The following is a 23,776-nucleotide window of genomic DNA, read 5'->3' on the forward strand; positions in this document are numbered from 1 at the left end:
TGGATTTGGGACTGCTGCGCTCTGTGCCAGCAGGCAGTGGCTTTATTGCAGTGTTCCTTTTCTGGGAGAGCCGTTTAATTGTGGGGTGGAATGAAACTGCGACATCCTTTTCTCTCCACCCTCCGTATGTAAGGGTTACCTTGTACAGGCTTGCGATAAATTAATTCTGTTTGCAAAAACGCTGTAATTACACAGCTCTCTTGCCAATTTGGCACGGGAGGAGGAGTACGGTCTGAAGCGGGATGCTTTCCCCGTGAAAAGTCTTCCTGGGCTATTTTTCTGTAGCTCGAACCTATTAATCTGATGGGCAAACCTCTTCAAACCCCGAATCGCGTGGCTAGCAGCACGCAACGCTTACCTGGAGGGGAGTTACCTTTTTGTATTTCTTTATTTTTATTTTTTGCACAGGCAGGAGAAAAGCAAGCTGTGTGCACCGGGTCGTCCTCGTCGGGGGGCTGGCAGGCTGCAGTGACCTGGAAGGCTCCCAGCTGGTGCGTGGCCGCCCGTTCCAGCTCCGTTCCTGCTCCCCGTGGCAGCTGCTTGATTCTCCTGCCAAGGAGAGTTTCAGGGGGAAAAAAAAAAGAAAAAGAGCTAACGGCAAAGGAAGGAATTGTTTAGAATCTCGGCTCTAAACATAGCTGGTGATGGCGATGGCTGGTTCCATTTTTAGCCCAGCTTTGTAAAGAAACGAGGCTCGTGCACCAGCTGCTAGACCGCTGGCTCCTCGCAGGTTTTGGGTCAACTTCCACCACGTTTGGGTGAAAAAATAGCTTCTGCTCCAGGTTTTGGCATTTAGTGGCTGGTGACATTTGAATTAGCGTTGCCCCTCAGGGGAAGGGCAGCCCTTCGAGTGGAGGTGAGGAGACGTGGAGGAGATGCCCTGCTGCAAGCAGGGGCTGAGAAAGGAGCAGAAAGTGGCTGCGAGGAGGTGGAAGGAGCTGGAGCTGCTGTGGTACGACCCCAAGGGTAAGAATAAAAATGATGGGAGAGCAGGACCCCGTTGTCCCACCGCTCGGAGGGCAGCCTCCGGGGTGGGGGCCACCAGAAGGAGCCCAGCTGTGTTTCTGCAGGAATATTTGTGGGGTTGTGGCTCCTTAGGGAGCTCTTCTGGCCATGCTGCTTGGAGCTAAGGTCACAAAGTGATGGTGAAAGCATGTGAACGAGCAAAAATTTAAGGAGAGGAACGTCAGACAGCACCTTTACCTAAACCCAGGTGGTGGTGGAGTCTTGCAGGGACTGCCTGAGTCCTCCTGGTTTCAACTTCTCCTGCTAAGCCCTGGCTTGCAAAGACCACGTTCTCCTCCTCTTTCCACCACCAGAGCTGCTTTGCAGGCAGGTGTCCTGGTTCCTCCAGCTGCAAAAAAAAAAAAAAAAGCCAAAGAATTGTGTATTTAGAAACCATTTCTAATCTGGAGAATCAGGGTGCAGCACCAGCTCCGCAGAGGACTTTGTCTGGGTTCTGGCGGATGCACAGGGACATTTTAAGGGATTCTTGAGACTTTCAAACAGGGCAGCAAGCTGCTAGGGCTGCAAAGGATTCCTTAAGATGCCCTCTCACAGTCTGCTGGGAGCTCTCAGCAGAGAGAAGTGAACTGGTGACCTGGAAAAAGAAAATGAAGGAAGCAAGATTAGTCCGCTCCGCAGGGAGCGCCATCATGGGATTTATCATTCTGAAAGACTTACAGAGCAAAATTCTCCGTTTTATGGACGGGGAGAAAAAAAAAAGCATCTTTTTGGTATTTTTTTTTATATAGGGGTGTGGGGAAACTGGAAGTGCTTGGGGGAGGCAACCTGAGTTCACGCACTTCAGTGAGCAGCGGTGTTGCTGGTCTGCGTGATCTCTAGCGATAGGACCCGTCCTGGGAAACGTCTGAAATCCAACATCATGAAATATTTAGCGGGCAGTTCACCACTAATGGGCTCCAGGTCGGCAGCAGGAGCACGGGCTCAGCAACCGAAGGCTCTGCGTACCGACACCGAGTTGCCTGAGACTGATTTTTATTTTTATTTCTATTTTTATTTCTATTTTTTTCTAATTTCAGTGTTTGTCAAAAGCAAACTCGGAGCGCAGCAAGGGCAGGGTTTCATCAGCTAAACCCAGCAAAACCTGATTTTGTTTCTCCCAGGTTGCAGGAGGCCTTGGCTGTGGTACACGGAGCGTATGCAGAAGCGAGTTGTTGTTTTTTTTTTTTTCAGCAGTAGATAAATTGATGTGAGAAAAAATACACAGTATTGATTTTTCTTTTTCCTGTGGCTTTTGAGAGGTTGTTAATGCAGCGAGTACACAAGAGCACTCATATGTCTGTCTGCACAGTAATCTCTAATAAATTGACTTTTTTAGAAACCTTTTTTAGTCTGTATTTTCGGTGACTTGATTTGTGGAGTAGATGATATCTCCTGGCACATAATTACTCATTTCGGGGTTGTGTAAAAGGTTGGAGGATAAATTTTGATGCATTATCCGGAGCTCTAAACATCTCTCCGATTACTCACACAAGTTTTTCTCTCTGCTCTTCCCTGTTGGAGTTCAGCAGCGAGGTTTTGGGGATCTTTTTTTTTTTTTTTTTGCTGGTTGGAAACCCTTTATTGTACAGACACTTCCCAGAGTTAATCCTTGTGTGTTACATGACTATAAAGGGCGATGATTTATACCCAAGGAGGCTAAATATTTCTTAGTCTTGGGGCTAAGTCTTAGTCTTGGTCTTAGTCTTGGCACTGCAACCTTTTGGTTCTTGCTTTCTTTTGGGGAAAGAAATGAAAATGTGCAGCAGGAAACATGGCAGGAATCGTATCAATGATGAAGTGTAAGCAATTTGATAACCCACAACAGACTTTGACATCCAAGGAACCTCCAGTCCGGTGGTGTTAATGACCTGAGGATGCTGAGGAAGGCAGTGGGTAGATGCAGATATTCAGCCACATGAAATGTTTGGCCATGGTTTGGCCACGCCGTGTGTTGGATACCCACGGGAAGCACTTCAGGGATGGATGACCAGGTAGGGTTTGCTGTCCCAAGACTCTCCGTGTCTTCCTGTTTTCAATTCTGTGCTCTTCCCGTGGTGCTGCTCGAGGTCCTGCCAAATCACCGATCTCCACCTGGAAGCCCGTCCATAAGGGACACCCATTGACTTTGAAGGTTCTCAAGGCATACAGGTTGATTTTTTAGGAATATGTAGCATTGCCTGGGGTTAGAACTGAGCTGGGACCAGCTGAAGGCAGACCGATGTTAGCTGCAGAACAAGGATCCCCCAAAAGAGGATGAAGGAAAAATACCAGTGCTTTTGCCCCTGGTAAAACGTGGAATATGGCTTTCACGACGTGTGCCATCATCGAAACTTCAAGTGATGTTGTTAAGTCCACCTTATCTCTTTCCCTTTCGTGTTCCTACATCAAGAAGGAACCAAAGGCTCAGCCTGGGATGCTTCGGCATCTTCAGGTCACCCACGCCCCTTTGAAAGAAGCTGCTTGAAGTGCAAGACAACAAAGGTTTCAAGAACCCAACCCACTTAGTGCCGAGAAAGAAGGAAAACTGGTTGCTTTTCCAAACCTGTGCTCCCCTGGGACATCTGCTCTCCAGGCCACAAGCAGACCTTTTGCCAGGTTAAATTTGGCCTTATTGCATGGGATCATTTTCTTCCCACTAGCCAGGGGCAGGCAATCTGGCTGTGAGTACCACTTGCACACAGCAATAAAAGTCTGCGGGCTCCAACGAAGACCTTTTCTTATTGCCGGTGCAGAAGAGGAGTAAGACAAAATACTTCTCCGGTGTCCGGATAATTTTGGTGATGGACAGGCCTTCAGAATAGCCATCGAGCATACCTGGTAGGCTTTATCCTCACTCATCTCTCTAGCTTCGCATTTCAAAATGAATATATTCAGGACTCCAGCTGATTGTACCAAAATGTCCATTTCCTTAATTCACAAATTAACGTTATTGGTACCGGATGAGAAAATGGGCATTTTTCTCTCCTCCTTTCTCACTTTTTGTAATCTTGGAACCAGGAGACTGAGTTTTAGAGCCTTGCAACTTACCTTCCTACGCAGTCCATTACAGTCTTTACGTTTTTGTAAGGAGATGCCTTTTTTTTCCCCTTTATTTTATTTAATTTTTTTTTAATTTTGGACTTGGATGTGTTTGTCATGGGGAATTCTGTGAGCAGAATTCAGCGAGGACGGAGCTTCTGTCTTATACGCTTTGCTCCGGTGCTCGCACTGGGTTCTTGGGCCCTGCTTTGAAGTGCTGCCTGAAGATGCTTCCAGCAATATTATGCAGGAATGTTATTTTACACGTGTGTTTATCCACCGCCGCCCAGCTCAGACAGGGCTGTTCATTCACCCCTTGTTGTTAATACTGCTCTGAGAAATACATTAGATTTAAAACCAAGCCTTGTAGTTAAAAACGGAGCCTGCTTGACGTCTGGAAAAGGTTCTGCTTCGTTTGTCCTTTCCCAAGAACCCACAAAGATGCGTTTTTATGGCTATGGGTACTTCTGAATGAACTTTTTTGGAGGCCTTTTCGTGCTTTAACAGGCAAATGCCCGACCTGTATGCCGTCTGTTTTCCTGCACTTGTCCTGTACGATCCTTCACCTCTCCCTCTGAGCTGTTCTCGCTCCAGTGCATGTTCATCTCTGTTAAGGACCACCACTTTTTGTCGTCTTTCCCTGTTTTTGATAGTCTCGGTGCTCACCATCAGAGTGTGAAGGATATGAGGCTGAGCTTCTGGTATGATGTTTTTTTCTTTTCCAGGACTCAGCTTTGGTAGACCAGTAATCCACCAGAGCGGCAGCAGTTCTGTGCATTTCTTTCTCCCACCTGCTTTTTGCATGGTGTGCAGCAGTAAGATATGTTTTTATTTCTCTGAATTGACCCCAAAACCAGGCTGCAGAAGGTCCCACGGGGCCGGGATAGCAAAGGTTGATGCAGAAAAGCCAAGCAGCCTTCCCGTCCTGACTGATGGGATGTTACATCAGCCCGGAGCACCTATTTTTGAGACACAAAATGAAATTACGGACTTCTAATTCTTGCGACTTGGTGGCATTTCTTCTTATTTTTTTTTTCCTGAAACGCTGATTTTTATTTTTCACTTTTTATGTACTGTTTAGCAGGTAACGGCTTCCATGGGAGGGCCGTGCACGTTTGCGTGGCAGGCTTTTTATTGCGGCAGGCTTTTAGTAGGTCAAGCAAGCACACATAAGGGGGCTCTTAAAGTGGGCTGTGAAATCATTTGGCTTAGCTTTGTTTTATCGCTGCTTTGACAAATCTTTTTTTCTCCCCTTAGATTGCAGCTTCCTAAGTAGTGCCAGCAAAGCAGCAATGAGCTGCCAGCGCTGCTAACTTCAAGTGCAGCACGGAGTGTATTTAATTCAGGTGGTGTTTGTGCAGAAGTGCTTGCTTGTTACAAACACTTCTTGCCCTATCTCTTGTCGACGGTACCTTGATGGTGCTGGGATGGGGATGAGCAGCTCTGGGTGTCGTTTCCTTAGAGGCATTGAGGTTTTCCACGCGGTCTTGGCCAGCATCCTACGCTGAGGTGGGTGGAAAACGGGGTTGCAGAGGTTGGTGGTTTGATGGAAGCTGAGGTTGGTTGTGTGTGGCCTCCCTGAGGGCTGATTTTTGGGACCCTGAAATTTTAATGTCTTTCTCAAGAGCTTGGTGGATGGCATGGGATGGGGTGGGATGGGATGAAGCTCTGTGAAATAGTGAATGGAGCTGAGTCGGGAGCAGTGCTTGTTGTGCTCAAGGGCAGGACTCCTGCCTGGAAAGGATTCACCAAGCTGAGGAGCAGATCTGATGGAAACCCAACCAAGGAAAGGCAGGTGTGGAGTCATGAAATCCCAGAATCATTCAGGTTGGAAAAGCCCTCCAAGATCATCTGGTCCAACCACCCCCTACCACCAATGTCCCCCCCAAGCCCTGTCCCCAAGCACCACGTCCAACCTCTCCTTGAACACCCCCAGGGCCGGGGACTCCCCCACCTCCCTGGGCAACCCGTCCCAAGGCCTGAGCGCTCTTGCTGAGCAGAAATGTCTCCTCATTGCCAACCTGAGCCTCCCCTGGCACAACTCGAGGCCGTTCCCTCTGCTCCTGGCCCTGGTTCCCTGTGAGCAGAGGTTCCAGGGCCTCGATGTCCTTCTGGGAGTGAGGGGCCCAAAGCTGAACCCAGCACTCGAGGGGCGGCCTCAGCAGAGCAGAGCCCAGGGGGACGAGCACCTCCCTGGCCCTGCTGGCCCCACTGCTCCTGACACAAGCCACGATGCTGTTGGCCTTCTTGGCCACCTGGGCACCCTGCTGGCTCGTCTTCAGACGTCCTTCCCCTTGGTTGGAACAACCCCATGCAAGAGGCTCCGTGGCACAATGGGGGCAGTGAGGGGCTGAGGGGAGACGAGCAGGAGCCTACAGGTGGCTGCGGGCTGGAGCGTGTGGTGTTAGAGCTGGGTCTGCCCCATCTGGAGAAAGGATCCTTGTTTCTGTCGTTCCTGCCATCACCTGGAGGGCAGGTTACAGGGAAGATGGTGTGTGGTGCTCGGAGGTGATAAGATAAGGGGTGGCAGACACGAGCGTGATACGGGTTACGCAATGAGGTGGGGGGAAACCAACCACAATCCCTGAGCTGTTGCCTGAGGAAACATGGGAATCCCCATCAAAAAGGTTTCTGAGAACAGGTTTCAGAAGCACATCTGCCAAGAAGGGCTCCAGTTTTTCTTGCCTTGAAGCAGGGAGCGAGACGAGGGCTTTTTCCCTGTCCTCCTTTTCCCATTATGGGCCTGTGGGAGCTCCACGAAGAAAGTCTCGTCTCTGCTCCTCAGAAAACAAACAAAAAACCTGATCCAAAATAAACCAAACCCCGATACAACCCACAAAACATCCCGAAAATGCTCTGCACATCTGTATCTGTGTTATTGGTACTTCCAGAACTGGTCGGGCTCTTGGCGGAGACCCCGGTCTACAGGACACGCAAACCTTGGATCCAACTTGGAAACCACGAGGGAAGGATTCATTCCGGCTTCTTGCTGCACAGCGAAATACAAAGAGCCCTCCTTCCCTCCCTCAAGAAACATTGGAGCCTATTTGGAGGAATAAAAGTGCAGCGCCACATTTTAGTCATAAATTGAAGATTTCCAGCACCGTGTTGACTTGGAGCATATGTTAGCGAAACGTGGCCCTGCTTCGCAGGCAGTTTTTTGTGCTGATGCTGTGGCAAGCACGTTTCAAACAAGCAGGGGGAGTGTGCTGCCGGGAACAATCCAGCGGTGATGGTAGGGTCATTCGGATGACTTAATAGGTCTCTTTTTTTTTTTTTTAGCTATCTGTATTAAGTCAATGATTCATCTAAATGATGCCGAAGGGAGTTAATTGTTATTATCCGGTATAAAAAGCTGCCAAACTAAGGGCAAAACTTGCCGTGTAGTGCGTGAAATAAAATGGGGTTATGATTTCTGGAAGCCTGAAGGGGCCGAACCTTTACCCCTACCTACAGCAGGAGCCGAAAATGCTGCCATGAAATGGGAACGGAGGAATTTTGGACGCTGAGGTTGGGAGGTCCTGGCACGTTTGGAGGTTTTGGCACGTTTGGAGGTTCTCCAAAACATGAAACAAAAAAAGAACATGAAATGAAGCTTTCTCCCCGACCTGGGTACGTCTCCGTTGCCCAGATCTGCAGAGGAATTTAGGAATTTGACTTCGTTGGTTCAGTGGGAGTTGAGCTCCTGAATATCTTTGAGGGATTAGGCGTCTGTGTAATGTGGTTTATTTCTTATCTCTACAAGAAGGGCACCGCTAACGTTCTCTCTCGCAGAAATGTTATAAAGAAAATCACTTCAGATGTTTTTTTTTTTGTGGTCAGATCTGGTGAAGATGAGGCTCCGTGGGTATCTTAATGAGGTAGGAACGGGCTTGGCTCACAATATGATCTGTAGGCACGTTTTCAGGGCTGTTTGGAGATGAATTTTAGCTTCTCTGAGACAGGGCACATCACGGGGGGGGTTGAGCAGCCAGCCAGGGCACGTATGTGATGGCAGTGCTGAAAGTAGTGAAACTCAGCACTCTTGGTCACTAAATAATTAATAAGGGATAATTTCTGGCCCGCTCAGTGACCTGGCTGATTGCAGGTAATGCAACGTGGCAGTACGGACTTGAGTGCTGTCTGACTTGATCTTTGCTGTGAGGAGCTGGTAGAGGTCTAGTAAATAATTCAAGTCCTTAGCAAAAGCTGTTACAGGGCTGGAAGAAAGCTTTTTGTTTTTCTCGTACATTATCAAATATTTTAAAGGTTGGACGTGGTGCTTGGGGACACGGTTTAGTGGGTGACAGCGGTGGTAGGGGATGATCCTGGAGGGCTTTTCCAACCCTGATGGTTTTGGGAATCTGCATTTATTTATTTATTTTTAATCCTTCTGCAGTACTCGGGGAGGTGAAACGCTTGCACGTGTTCGGGGGATCCTTGTGATCCGTTCCAGAACTGGTGGGTATTGCTCTAAATTTGGGCACTGCTGCTGTAAAACTCCGCGTGGCAAAGGGAATCGAGCGGAGAAAAATGAGCTCTGTGGTGACAGCTGTGGCTAATGACTTCCCGAGGAAGGAGAGACTGGGACTGCTTTAAACAAGTGCTTAATAGCCCCTAGTGAAAGAAATGTTGACTTAACTGGCTTTTAATTGCTTTTAAGCTTATTTAAAAATGAGTTTGTTATTGAAAAGCAATCAGTCCTTGAAAATTTGTGGCGGGCTTTGGGAACACCTTTATGGAAAAGCAGTTACCCACCTTAACGTTGTTTTTATGGCTACCTAATCCGTGTGCCTGGCTCCATAAATTACTTGATTAAATGTAGTTCAGCGCAGGGATGCTGCTCAAGTCATCGTGTGTGTGCTTCGGGCATGGTGGAAGACAAAAGATCTGATAAATTCTGATAAAATCTGATAAAATCGATTGCTGCTTATGGAAACTTTATGGGTAAGTGAAAAATCACTTTTGTGAATCACTTTTTCGACCAGAACTCCTTCTCCCAAGACGTAGCATGGCAGGATTGGGTGTAGGTTCTCGAGACAAAAGGGTCGCTAGCAAAATCATTTGGTCAAAATCATTGGTACTGGCAAAACAATGATTTCCTCACTGCGCCTTGCCTGGCTTTTCAAATGGAAATAACTGAGAGAAGTCTCTTCGTCAATACGGCAATCTGCAAATTGATTTTGCTGTCAGGAGGACGGCCGAGAACAGATCACAGGCTGCTTTATGTGGTTGTATTAGCAGGACATCAAGACGAGATCAAGGTCTACTTGTAATGGGTAATTCCTTTGTGGAGTTTGATTAGAAGCCCGTAGGTGGCTTGACAGGACAAAGGATGGATAAAACCATCAGGACCGGTGAGACCTGCTCTTGTTTTATCTCACCGTCCCTAAATCGAGTGTTCCACTTGACAAATAAATGTCGAGACCGCTGAGGGACTTCATCCAGCACCCTCAGGGCACGTTGAGGAAGAGTCAATGAAAACCAGGCTCTAGAAGCCAAACCTGAGAGTAAGTTTTAGGGACACCTTCCCTAAAATTTGTGGCATGGGCTCTTGTAGGAAAAGTGTACCTGCTCAGAAAGACTTCGTGAAGCTTTACAGTTGGACTCGATGATCCTTGTGGGTCCCCTCCAAGTTGGGATTACTAGGTCTTATAACAGAAGGTCTTATTTTAATGCATTTATCTACAGAGGGACAACAGCTGTAAGGATGTTGAGGTGGCCTGGATGGAATTATTGCAGTTTTCAAGGGCAAACCAAAGGTAATATTTAATGTCAAGGCCTCCAGTTTTTCACAGGCTCTTGGCAATGGTCTCTTAATATTTAGGGAGTCGCTATCTCCAGATGACAATTTTCCGCTTTCAGAGCTGCATCTTTTAAACGATGGTAAACATGTAATGTTTAACGTCTTGAGAGGATGAAATCTGACCTTAGAGATCCTGGAGGACTGTGCAAATAAGAAAGGAGCTCTTTATTTCGCTGTTTACTGCTTTAATACCAATTTAATAACCAGGATAATTTAAATATGTGTTTGAACCCTACTGCTAGGCAGTGTGTCGAGCCTTGTTACTGCAGTAGAGTTTTAGAAATGCAAGAAGAACCTTTCTTCAAAGATGGACTGCATAAGCTGAAAGTAGATTAATAAACCAGGCTGGAACATGTGCTTAGAATAGCAAAAGGCATTAAAAAAGGGAAAATCAGGTGTTTGAATAAATGTGTTTGTCTCCAGTGTGTGTCTTTCTGGATTAAAAAATGAAGCAGGCGTAGTAACATTTCTTTGCAAACTGGCACATTTGGAAAGACTGGCCTTGTAATAAATAGTCTTTTTTTTTTTTTTTTTTTTTTTTTTAGGTAGATTTAAATATAAATGCAAACCAGATCTCGTTTTGTTTATTGAAGTTTTCTTCATCTGGGGATGAGTCCAGATTGGAATGGCTGCCTTCGATTCCTTGAACCCATCTGTGATGCTGCTGTGTGGGATCCCAGGTCCTGCACTTGGGGGATCCTCTTTGGGGCCGACATCCCGAGCTGAACAGCAGCAGCAGCAGGCAGAACATCATTGGGATTTCACCAGCAGTTGTCCTTTTACCAGTCTTTGCCTCTAAAAACAACCGCTCCAGTGTGCCCGTGGATTAGGCTGTTATTTTTTCATCAGTAAGTGGCAGAATAGTGAAAACGGGGATGTTATTTACCTCGTTTCCTAATGCTGCTCTGCCTTAAACTTCGTAAGAAAGGAAATCTTAATTCTACAACAGAAGTGATGTCAGAGGGAGGTGTGGTGGGGTGATACTCAGCAGTGAATGCTGATATTTATCACCTCTATTTCCTTAAGGTTTCGGGCTGGGACGATAGGATGATCCCGAAGGATGGATGCTGCCCGACTTGGCCGCTTTTAATGGCTTCTGCTCTTTTCTTACCTCTCAGTTTCACCCTGATATACCCTGTAGGTAAAAAACACAAAACCACAAAAAAGAAACCCAAACCACACAGGAAAACAAGCAAACAAAAAGAAAACAACACAAGGTTTGTTTTCATGGTGTTTAATACCTGTAATGGTGGAAGACCATCGCGTGCCCAGGGATGGAGAGCGTGCACGGAGACGTGGGACATCCCCTGCGTGCTCTCCAAGCAATCCTGCTCGAAATGCTTCCCATTTTTTCCATCAGATCCCACCAAAACGCTTTCCCTCGCTCAGCCCTGGCTCGAGGAGCTGTGCTCCTCCTGCTCCTCCTCGGCTGCCCCTTCCCACCTCTGCGCTACCTCGCCGGTGCTGCTGCAGCTGCCGGAGGGGCCATCTGGCGAACCAGCTCAGGGAACAGCAAAAAAAAAGGTTATTTTTAACCCAGATCAGTTCTTAATCTGGTTTGCTGCACGGCCCCTTAACAGTTGCGATGGCACGAGGATGGCAGGCAGTTTTGGGGGAGGAAACACGAAAAGCCCCACGGAGGTTTCCTGCGATGCGCTTGCTCTGTGTTCCCAAATTATTTCTTTCCATGCCTTGCTTTCCTGCTAGGTAGTGCCACGGATGTTTTTTGGCTTCTGATTTCTCCAGGTGGATTTCATTTTATTTATATATATCTATATATCTATGTATCTATATATCTATATATAATTTTTTTGCCAGTACCACCAGTTTCTCAGGGATTATTTATTTACTTATATATGTGTATATATGTATATATATGTATATATTTGCCAGTACCACCAGTTTCTCGAGGATTTTTAATTTTTTATTCATTTATTATTCTTTTCATGCATCCCGAGAAGAACTAATCTCTGCTCTGCTCTGGATAAGCCGTGCACCTCCGTTAACATTTCACCCCTTTCTTCCCGAATTTGGATGCTGAATACACAAAATGCTGTGACAAATCTCTCTGGTATCCCCTGTACGGTATTTCCTTGCTCCCAGCTTAATGCCACACCTGGTATTAACACCTTGGAGCTGCAGTCTGTAGTTACTCGCTGTTGGAGTGAAGGTTTCACGAATTAGCTCTCAGCTGTGCTTCTGAAGAGGTCGGAGCCCTGTCAGTGCTCGGCCTGATGCCCGAATAGATTGCCTGTCATGTTCTCCTTAATCCCTCTCCTTTAATGCCACGAAGGCTCGTAGGAGAATGTTTTCCTCGGCTTTTTGGATTTTTCTGATAGCGATATAGGCCCCGCTGAGGCTGCTCTAGCTGTAAATTATATTTTTAGTTTTTAAGGTGATTGCTGCATTTTCCTTTTTCACGCTGTTTTTTTTGTCCCGTTTTCTTCTGACAATTCAGTATTGTCTGTGGTGCCATACATTGTTTCAATTAACATTATTTTTCTCTAATTAACTTCTTTCTTTCACTACAAAGCTGGCTGTGACTTAGAAACCTCTAAATATCTTAGAATATAGGAACTGCACAAGAGAGGGAATAACAAACCCAGAGTGCCGTGGTTTCAATACTTCAAGAACTGCTTTTGACAAATGGATGAAAGCAGGAGGTAGGCAAGTGCCGGCACCTATTTCTGTCATTTTTTGGGATTTTTTCCTGTCTGGGATTAGGAATGGTTGAGGTAAGGATGCAGCTGGGTGCAGGAGGCTCTGCAGGAGCAGAGCAGAAGGGTGGTGATGCTCCAGGACAAAATGGGGTGCAGGTGTAGGAAAGGGATGACATCTCCATCCAATATTATCCAATAAATTTTACTTATTTGAGCCCCGAAGTTCCTTTTCTGTGGATACTGAGGGTTAAACTCAAGGTGTTATGCAAAAGAAAATAGGTAAGGTGCATGCTTAGGTGCCTGGCTCTGCTCGAGCATCGTTAGACCTCGTCCAGCTGGATTTTTAGCCCCTGATGTTTTTCCGTTCCTTCCAAAATCCCAGTCTTGGTGAGTGTCCTGATGGATGGCTGTGCATTTCAGGGTCTCAGTAGGGTCTTGGAGACAGAAAATTGGCTCACGAGGGAATCTGTGCAGTGCTGTCCGACCGAATAAAGTCATTTCCTTGGCTGTAGATTTCTTTTTTTTTTTAACCTTCCAGCATGTCAGACACTTAGCGAATGTTTTTATCTTCACTTGATAAGTTGTGGGGAGCATTTTTAACCGAATCGTGCTAACACGAGTTTATCGTAGCGATCTGCAATCTCCCAAGGCGAGTTTTTTAATCAATACCTTCTAATTAATTCTTAATCTAGTTTATAATCCACGTGCCCAGCTCCTGCCACTGGAGCAGGAGGTCATTGGAGGGGGGAGGAGGGGAACAGAATGAAAAATCTTCTTTCCCTGCTTGAAACACCCCTTGATGAAGATATTAGGTAGCAAGTTCTCTTCCTAAATAACTGCAGTAATCTAAGGCAACATTAAAGGATTTGAAGTTTTTCACACCAAGAAGAAAATGGGAGGGAAGGGAGGACTTGGGGAGTAAGCTGCAGGAATCCTTTGTTAGGTTTCTTTGCTCAGCTCGATAGAGGTAATTTGCTTTAAAAGCTGGAGCATGTAATCTAATAATTAGGAAATTAGAAGTTAATGGGAAATGGTATTCTACCTCGGCGCTAATGAATTTATTCAGCAGGTTTGGAGCAACTTTGGCTCTCCAGAGAAGGCGTGAGAAGGGGTGGGAGGAAGCTGAGAGCGGCAGGCAGGAGCTGGAAGAGCCTTGACCCTAAACCGAGGGCTTTCCACGTGCAGAAGTCTGGCACCCCAGCAAAGGAAGGGAAAATCTGTGTCCACCAGCTGAAGAGAGGAGGCTTAACGATGCCTTTCCCAGTTCTTTTAACGAGCTGAACAATGAGTGAGACTTGCCAACAACCAGGAAAAGAAGAATATTAAGAGTAATTGTAATTAGAAATGCAGCGTTCCCATTTTTATGTCTACCCCAGGCTCCTCATGTCATATTTTCCCTCATTAGAATACATTTTTTTTGTCCAATTCTCTAATAAATAAATGTCTTTCTGCTTCCACCTGGAGGCCTGGGTTGGGCTTGGCTGTGGTTCTCTGCAAATCCAGGTAAATTGTAACACAAGTGGCAGCCAGGGCTTCTGACTGCTGGTCAAGAAAAAAGCAGAAAAGGACCAAAGGAAAAAGAACCAAAAAACACAAAACCCAACACCAAAAAAAGGTGACTCTGCCGAGTCGGATGGGACCCAGATTGTTTTTTTTCTGTTTCTTTCTCACTGCAAAGGGAGTCATTTGTTTAATTTTACCGAACGGTACTGGAGCTTTTTGGAACTGAAACTGCAGCCCACGTCTTCTTGATAAATGACTGTGTGTATTCCTGGAAGGAAGTTAAAATGGGGCTGTGTTATATTTGGTGCCTCCTGAAGCACCGAGGCTACTCGGAGAACAAAATGTGCTCAAAGAGAGCCTAATTTGCCACTGCAGAGCTCGATGTGATGAGACCTGTCAAGGCGCTAGAATTCACTTCTCCCTTTTCTCTCCCTCCTGGAGGCTGCTTGCTGATGAATTTTAGGGTTGGTACCCACTGAACTGGGAGGCTAGAAAGACAAATCAGAAAGCCTAAAGCCACGATAAACTTCCAAGCAACAAATATACTCGTTAGAAGGTGAAAATACAGCAGGGAAGTGCCCGCACAGCAGCTGGATCCCTCCAACGTGGCACCAACCTTTGCCTTGGTTCCTCGGAGCCATCTCGGGTGGCGTGGTGGGGTTTTCCTCTAGCAGCTGATCCCATGGACCTCAGTGAAAACCTTCCCGGAGCTGCAATCAATATTCTGTGCCCGTTTTCTCCCTGAGATTGGTTTTTGAGTGAAGGCTGAGGCTGGAAGGGTGGGTAGTGATAACGCAAAAGGGTTTCATGGAAAACCTCTCGGTCCTGGGTTGATGGAAATAAAAAAGCCGTGCAAGGCTGGAAGGGTCCTGGGTTGCGAACAGGAGGTTTTCTGTGCCTCTGCATGATGCAGAAAGCGTGAGGAGCTGCTCGGGAGCCTTTTCTGCGCTGCGTTTTGAGCTGTTTCATTTTCAGTTCTCGGAGTTTCCGTCTCAGCTGAGACGGGAGGGGTGTTGGAGAGCCGTGTAAAGCTTTGTTTGCCCAAAACCTGTTTAGTCTACAATCCTGACAAATGGCTGGCTGGCGAGTAATTAAATAAAAGATCAGATTCCCTTCTTTCCTCCATTTATGAAAGCCTGGTTGTGATTTTTATCTTCTCCCGATGCTGTTTGTTTCTAGTTTCTATGCAAACCTGCAGCAGGATGCCAGGAAAGGAAGGAGGTGGAGGTGATGGAGCCTTTGTGCAAGTTTTCTGCCCAAAGTCCCAGGCTGTATCCCCGTAGTGTGCCCCTGCAGGAAGGTGTCGAGCCTTGGAAGGATGCAAATGTTGAAAATCTGCTGCATTTCATCCTGTACCTGTAGCGCTGGAAAATCTGTTTTTTTTTGGTTTTTAGGGGCTCCGTCCTCTTCCTCTTCGTATCCTGCAGCTCTGCATCCGTGCTTTCTGTCCTGTGGGTTTGCTGGTGGTGCCTTACCCCTTTACTCTCTCTCTTTTTTGCAGCTGAGGACTTGTGGAATGCTGTGAAGACTCCCACTGCCCCGCAGCCCTAGGCAGATCACCGTCGGGATTGTCTCCACCCGAAGGAAGTTCGTCCACGAGAGGTAGCGATCGATTCGTGTTCTTCTGCTTGCCTCGAACGCTCATGTTTTGGTTTAAATATCTTCCAAACAACTCCCAGACCAAAAAGATTTGGGGGAAGAGGGGATGGGGAACCACAACAGCAAGTGCAGACTGGTGAAAAAGTGTTGGTGTTTGGTGTGGCTCGGAGCCTTGTCTATGTTAAATGAACTTCCATACAGGATTATATTAGATTTTAAACTAATTATGTGATTTCTGAGTCAAGAAATGCATAAACTGCAACTCCAGTAATGCTGCATGCTTAGCGTATTTTATTGTGTTGATTTATAAAGTTAATAAGCCCAGGGTAATTAGCAGGCTGGAATAAAATGCACAGTAAGTATGTGCTGCTCCTGTAAAGAATGGAGAGGGTTGCTTTTTTTTAGTGTTTACTAGTCTTAATATCATCTTAGTAAATAATTAATTTTTGCTTTGTATTAAGGCAAAAGATACTGCTTGTGTTTGCTGGTGGGTTGGCAGAAGGGGTGATTCCTGGCACAAATTTCCTGGTGTAAATTTCTATCATTTGCCTGCAGGCAGTTTTCTACTAGCTTATATTGCAGCCTTTCGTAAAAGAAAGGTAGAAATAATAGTTTTAAAAATAGAAACTTTAGCGTCATGTTGTCTGTAAATTGTTTGGGGCTGGTTTTACCTTAATTGTTTCTTTTTTGTTTGATGTCTTGCGTTATGAACTGGTCGGGTCCTCTAGGCATTTATGGAGAAGAAGATGTGTTATAATAGGGGTATAACGTGATCTATAGCTAGCTATTAAATATGAACACACCACTTCAGGAAATCCCTGAGCTGTTCCAGGCTGGAAAATGTGCTGGGCAAGTGTCACGGCGTGGCTGTCCCGTGCTTGCATTTTCCCCAAGGTGTTCTCAATTCTGTTGCTGCTGCAGAGAAGAAGTTGGGGCAGCCAAAGTGTTGACCTGACCCACTCCAGCTGTTCTCCTGCAGAAGTAGGGAAAACACATTGTTGACATTTTTTCCCCCCCCCTCCTTTTCCATGTTTTTTTGCTGATTGCTTAGTAACATAAACTGCCAGGCTACCTGCTGAGTGTTCTGCTCCCACTCAAGGCAGATTTGCCGAAAACCAGCTGCGGGCAGACGAAAAGCAGTGCTGATGGATGCTCCTCGCTCTTGGATCCACCACGTTACGCATGCATCATGCACTCAGGCATGCAGATCACCCTTATCTTCCCAATATTTTAGCCTGCAGAAGTGCTCCAGCCCATCCCTGCCCTAATTAGATGCCTGCTTTTGGGGTATGGAAAAAATCAACCTGTTGGTTTCTTCCTCTTCCCACCCTCCTCAACTCCACACGTCTCAGGTGGGATGGGACAGAAAGTGCCAAATGCTTTAGGAAAACTTTGCTTTTGGCAATCCTGCAGCAGCAACAATGATGGGTCCCTTTCTGTTGAATATCAAGCTGGAAAAAAGGATAAAGGTGGGGAAAAAAGGGGATTTGGTGCTGCTTCTGTCTCCTTTTCACAAGGAGACACAGATGGGGCTGTGCTGCTTTTGCAGGGTCAAAGAAAGAATTGTAGGGCTGCAGGAGGACTGGAAGGTAGGGAGGAGGTAGGGGTTGGGGGCTGAATTGCTGAGAGATTGGAAAAGTGACTGGCATTGATGGAGGATGAGGAAGACGAGGTGTTTTTCAAAATGAGAGTAAGGTAAGTGCTGGCTTCGTACGAGAAACAGAGCTGCTGGTCCTGTGGCTCTGTCTGATTCAGCTCCAGATTTAAGAAGCCGAATCTTCAGCTTTGTGTGCGCTGGGTGTCTGAGCTCCCAGTGGGCTCAGTGAACATCCTGGGGGAGGAATTGATGGAGCCTGGGAAAATTTGGCCATGAGCTGCCCGCTGCCTCCTCCGGCCCCGTGGGGAATGCCCTGCCCGAGGGTCTCTCTGTTTCGGAGATTTACTTTTGGGTGTCTCAATCTTGGGCTGAGCCTCCTCCTTTGAGATTCAGGAGGGTAAAAAGTGCTCAGAAGTCAAAAGATGGAAGAAATTCGGTCGAACTCTTGATGTGTGTGTGTGAAGTAAACCTCGTAACTTGGTTTACTTCGGTTAGGTTCTTTCCTGCTTGGGAAATAACCCCTCATCCCCTTCCCCTGCCAAATCCGAAGGGGAATACCAGCAAATAAATAGTTAATGTGGAAAGTCCATGTGTACCTAACAATACTTCACTTATCAGTGCAGTAGCCTGGTTTGGTGTAAAAGTTTTCTTTTTACGTTGTACAGCGTGCCTGAATGGCATTGGGATGTGGCCAGGTGCACTTGGGCTTCCTGGAGTTGCTCCCTTCACCTCAAAATTTCAGATCTCATCTGGAAAATTTCTGGCCTTGAGTCTTGGGACCACTCGTGCCAGGTCTGTGGGGTCCTCTCGGGAGTATGTGTGGTATGGGAGATGGTTTCCAGAGAGCCAGGCTGTGTAGGGCAGGGGGATCCTATGGGACATCTGAGAATTGCTGGAGGGAGAGGGCCACAAAGATGATTCGGGGCCTGGAGCATCTTCCCTGTGAGGAGAGGCTGAGAGACCTGGGGCTGTTCAGCCTGGAGAAGAGAGGACTGAGAGGGGATGTCCTCAATGTGTACAAATACCTGAGGGGTGGGAGGCAGAGGGATTTGGCCAACCTCTTTCCAGTGGTCTGTGGGGACAGGACAAGGGGCTATGGCCACAAAATGGATCAGAGGAAGTTCCTCACCAATATGTGAAAGAATTTCTTCATGGTGAGGGTGACGGAGCAGTGGGACAGGCTGCCCAGGGAGGTTGTGGGGTCTCTGGAGATATTTAAGGCCTGTCTGGACGCCCACCTGGGCAACCTGCTCTAGGGAACTGCTTTGGCAGGGGGGTTGGATCCCATGATCTCCTGAGGTCCCTTCCAACCCTACAGCTCTGTGATTGTGATGGTGACACCAAGGACGGCTATTTATGGTCCAGTGGTTGAAACAGGAGAGTTGGATGCTCTTGGTTGATGGTGGAGAACATGGGCACCCTTCTTTCTCTTGAGCTTCATCTCCTTCATCTTCCCGTGCTCCCAGGGAGTCGTGCCATAGCAAGGCATCTCCTAAATGTGCCTCAGCTAGATCCTGAAGGTGCTGGGTTTGGGGTTCCCTTTCTTCACTCTCCCACGGCAGTCGCAAATAAAGGTGTGGGAGGCTCCGGGACCTGTGGTTACTTCGCCCATCCTTGCTTCATGGGAATTTTCACTTCCTGAAAAGACTTTTGTGCCTTTCTGGACAATGTTGCAATGCTGTTTGTGTCAGAAAAGGGCAGGGAAACCCCCCTCCAGTACGTACCCAAACACACTGCGATATGATACATAGAGAAATCTTTTCCTGTATCTTAAAATATGATGAATTTAGAAAGAGAATTTCACCTGAGATGAATGAATTTCATGAATGCAGTGAAGCATGCTTGCAAATACCTGCCTTATTCAGTTCTACTTCCTGAAGAAATTCTCTTTTAAACGTTTTTGCCTCGGTATTTTGGGGTGGTTGCTCACCAGTTAATGACACAAACATCAGCTATGCCTGCAGCTAGAGGGATAAGGAGGGAGCCATCGTTAGGAAGGTGGCATTTCCCAGAACGAGGGGAGAAAATCCAATGTCAAAAACAGATTTATAAACCAAAGGAAGGTTTTAATGAGACTTACTGACAAAAGCAGCAGAGAGGACCTCTGCCACCAGCCTTTCCGGGACGCTCAGGACTGAATTCTTACTGCTGATCTCTGAGTTTATGTGGCATTTTAAAGTGTGCTGTAGCTGCTGTACCAAGGTAGGAGCAGAGCGCCCCAAAAATGTCTCGTCCGTCTGCTCAGCCTTAAAGGTGAGGTTAGGGTCTCTTCTTCTTTGAGCCTAGGAAGTGAATCCTATCTATGTCACTTCTTAAAAAATATGTGTGTCTATTGAAAGCTTCGTGGCCATGGCTTCTTTTTGGGCTCACGTTTAGCATCAGGCTTTTGAGCCATGGATTTCCAAACCAACACAGAAATAGAGATGTGCATTCCACAAAACAAAACCCCAACCAGATCTCTTCAGCTGCCACGCCAAAACCAGAGCAGCATGCGATGGAGAAAATACGGCGGGGCCGTGCCAAGCAGGTGATGGCAGGGGATCTGCACGAGCACCCCTTTTCTGCTCCTGCTGCAGCCGTGTGGAAGCGCTCCCACTTCTTGAAGGCCACGAGATCAAGGTGGGACACTCAGCACAACCTCCACACCTCTCCGTAGCTGCTCGGTGGCTACGGTGCTGCTCAGTCTACCTGCTTCTGATTAAGCACGTTTGAATTTGCGCCTTTGGTTAATAAGCTGCACCTTTCCCGGGTTCTTTTGTTAGCTCCTAAAAGCTGCGTGTTCTGATTTATAGTGCCAAAAGGGGTAAACTGACATTAAAAGCATTAATTAGTCTTGGTTGACTGCACAAAGAATGGAGTTGGTGTGAGCCAGCTTTTGATTTAGCCCTTTGTGGGCCTTTGATTTTGCCTAAGCTTGTTAAAGGGCCTGGATCTCTGGCTTTTTCATGCTAGATTGTATAATTAGGGTTTAGTGTGAAATACAGTGATTGGGCTTGAAGAGCGAGAGCCCTGCGCAATTATAAGCAATAAAGTTGTAAAGCAGTTGGCCAGAACTTTACATGGATTTTAATAGCGCGATGTTCTTTGTTACCTCGTGGGGATGATAACGTCAGTTGCAGGAAGGATACCAAAGGATTTATCGTGAGGTTTGGGCACCCTTGATAAACCTTGGAAACGATATTCTCAGGATCCTCGGGTTGGCCCAACGAACAGTGCTTCAGCAGCATGCCAGCGAAATGGAAGTGTTGGAAACTGTAGCGCAGGTATCGCTGTAGGATTTGATGTTTTTTGGTTTTCCCCACACCTTCACCTGTTCCCAACAGGCTAATGGAAATAGAAATGTAAAAGTCGCAGCATTGCCTGGGCTTTTTACTTGGAAATCCTACGTAATTGCGACTGTGTGCCAGTGTAGGGTAGTTTCTGTAGGACTCAGCTCTGACCATCTGTTTTCTATACAGAAGTTTGAAAACGAGTTGAAATAGTTATTCTATATTCAATAGAATAGAATATAGAATAGTTATGCTATATTCAATTTTTATATTGATAAAAATTGAAATAGTCTATGTAGACCTTCCCTAATTATACCCTCCCACCCCTCCCAAGAAAAAAGGTAGAATTGTGATAATTGCCTCTGCTTTGTGTTTCTGAATTCAGATTTTCCACTGCCCATATAAAATTTCCTTCTTCCTAAGATATTATCACACCAACTGCTAGATGAAAAGCTGATAGATAGATAGATAAAGTCCAGCTTCAAGGCTGGACCGCGTTTCCATCAAGGAGCTACCCCTTGCCCTCAGCGCTATCTCCAGTGCTGCCTCTGGTTCCTTTGTGCGGCTACACCCCTGGGGTGATGCTGACCCACTACAGAAATGCTTTTTAAACATGCAAATATCCACGGACCTGGGAAAATCTACGTCTTTCCCACTGCTAGATGTCGGAACTCACAGAGGATTTTGGGTCCTAGGTGAGAGGGAGCGGTGGGATGAACCTGAGGTTCCTCAGCTGGGCAAAAAGTGCCTTTGGTTTCGGGCACACACGTGTATAGCAGCATGCTGCTGTCCTCTGGGGTGAATGGTGTCTTCCCTCTGAAGTTATCTGACGTTCTCTGTAGGCCATTTCAGGGTTTGGCAGTTTTAAAAGCCTAATAATGGGTAATTTCCTTCCCCTCACTGTTGATCGTAAGCAGAAACCCCACAGCAGCTGGAGACGTTCTCTGCAGGTAGGTGTGAGTGCTGGTTTTGGTCCAGGCAGGTAAAATCCTCCAGGCTTTGGGGATTTGGGCACACTGCGAGCCCTCATCTCCCTTGGGATGTCCCCGTGCCCAGCTCATAAACCTCCTTGGACTGTTCAAAACGTGTCCTCGTGCTACCTTTTGGCACCGTGGCCGAAAGCTGCTGGGCTCTGGACGTTGCTGTGGTGGTGCAGCCTTTTTCCAACCCTATGGAAAATTCCCTTCTCTTTTACATAGCTGAGATCTGGTAAGTGAAGGTGGAAACGGACCTCTGATTTTTGACACTTTAGCAAAGTTATAAGGCAACACCAGGATGGGATTTGGGATTTTTTAAAAATATTTTTTTCTCTTGTTCAGAATTCGTGCTTGAATCCATTTATGGTTGTCTTCCCTGGCTGTCATGGAAAATGAAAATTTTGCCATGGCAAAGAGCTGTGATTATCATTCTGTCTGGTCCAGTGAAGGGTCAGGGTTAGAAACGAACCTGCATTACTTGTTACATGATAAATTGGGATTGCTTTTCACTTTTTTGGGCAAGTTGTAATTTAAAAATTGGACAGCCGTGCAAATTGCTACATCTCCAAAGATTTAACCACGTGTCAAGTTTTGTGTACCCAGGCTGATACCACGGCTTTCCAGACCCTTCGTGGAGCTCCTATGGCGAAGGGGCCGTGCTGGGAGCTCGCTGCTTGGGCAGCACTTCTGCCTTGCCTTGGAAATGGTCAGGTGCCAAAAAGAAGCACTTTCAGAAGGGGACGTTGCAATTAAAATAAAAAGCACGGCCAGCCCAGTGCCTGTCCTAGTGCTGGCAATCGCATGTGCGGCTCCACCACCAAATTAATCTTTGTTCCTGGAGGATTTTTGCTAGCGGTTGCCTGCTGAGTATCATCCTCTTGCTCATTAACATCGTTGTTTCCTATTGTTTGGGCTTTTTCTTACACAGTGTAAACAATTTCGAGTGGTTCCTTCCCCCCTCTGCTACCGAGTAACGGCAAAGGAGAAAATTAGTAATAGCTGAAGGCTTATTTTTTATGAGGCAGGCTGAGGTTTCTGCTGAGAAATACTTCTCCTCGCCTTCTCAGTTAGGACATTAATAAAAAATTTGTCATCTCCGCGGTGTTTACACTTCTGAAAGTTTAAAGTGTATTAAAGCTTACAGGTATTGTGTTTGCTCGGGGCTATTAGTGTAGGACAGTGCACGTGATGTCTTCCCTTTCCTGGGAAGCTCGTAATCTAGAGTAGATGATGGGAACCAGGAGTCAGAGAATCATAATCGTAGAGTGACTTGGGTTGGAAGGGACCTTAAAAATCATCAACCCCCCATGGCAGGGGGGTAGGAACCAGGATTGGGCTCACTTCTTTGTGTTTTGGGGAAAAGCCAGTCTTTAACAGGGATGGAGGGAATGCTGCAAGGCAGAAGAGGATGAGGCAGGGAGAGGACATTGGCCAGAAGAGCCATGGGATTGTCTCTTTGCAAGAAGGTGCATTTTTTTTCCCCATTATCCTTGTAATCCCTTTAAAACAAGCTATCCAATGGAAAATGAGTTTATGCCTCACACTGTCTGTGTGAGCATTTTCAGTCTGCTAACTTGATGAGGGACGGAGAGGTCTCAGAGGTGGATGGATTCCTCCAGATCTCATCGACGTCGCTGCAGGCTGAGGGAAGAGGACTTTTTGTAAGGTGGCCGAGTGAATTCCCACACAGGGAACTGGAAGATCTGCAGGGATATCTTATCTCATAAATGCCCAGCCACAGGGGAAGCTTTGTTTTGAGTTTGTGCTTGTGACCAAAGTCAGTCAATGTGAGAAACAAAGCCATGGGAAAACAAAGGAGCTCCTTGTTTCCTATTTTGTCTTTTGTTTTTCCCATCGATCTGATTCCTGTTGTATTTTACAGCTGCTTCTCTAGGGGAAGAGGTACAAGAATATTTTGAGTGATGAGGTAGATTATGAGGGTTAGGACTGGGGTAGTTGCGTGTTATTTCAGAAGGGTTTTATCCATTCAAAATACCCACATTAAGGTTCTTGGACAGTGCATTTACTCCTTTCTTTCCTGTTAAAACTGAAACCAAGACCTGCTGCTTGGCAGTTTGTCCAGTTGTCTTCAGGAAAGGGCAGTGAAAGCAGAATTTCCATCATTGTGCTTAATGGGTTTAATTAGGCAGGATTAGGGAGGACAGGTGGAATTGGTTATAACAGGTCTGAGACAACCTGGAGGGAGCTCTCCCTTTCTGCCCTGCTTTTTTTGTTGGTTGAGGGTTGTCTATTTATTTATTTACTTAAATTAGACTGATTTGGTGAATTCTGTAGTGCATTTATACCCCAGAAGAAATCCTGTGTTTGAATGGCTGAATATGGAGAGTGAGGAACCTGGAATC

General features: G+C 46.5%; 1 long non-coding RNA gene across 4 annotated transcripts in view; it reads left to right on the plus strand.

Moving 5' to 3' along the window:
* Window positions 1-23,776, plus strand: part of LOC137860297 (uncharacterized) — a 117,612-nt gene that overhangs the window by 29,810 nt on the left and 64,026 nt on the right. For all 4 annotated transcript variants that reach the window (XR_011098851.1, XR_011098818.1, XR_011098854.1 and 1 more), the window contains exon 2: window positions 15,473-15,573. This is a non-coding gene — a long non-coding RNA (uncharacterized lncRNA). The remainder of the gene's footprint in view (window positions 1-15,472; window positions 15,574-23,776) is intronic.

This window comes from Anas acuta, chromosome 1 (assembly GCF_963932015.1).
Source record: "Anas acuta chromosome 1, bAnaAcu1.1, whole genome shotgun sequence".
Taxonomy (NCBI): domain Eukaryota; kingdom Metazoa; phylum Chordata; class Aves; order Anseriformes; family Anatidae; genus Anas; species Anas acuta.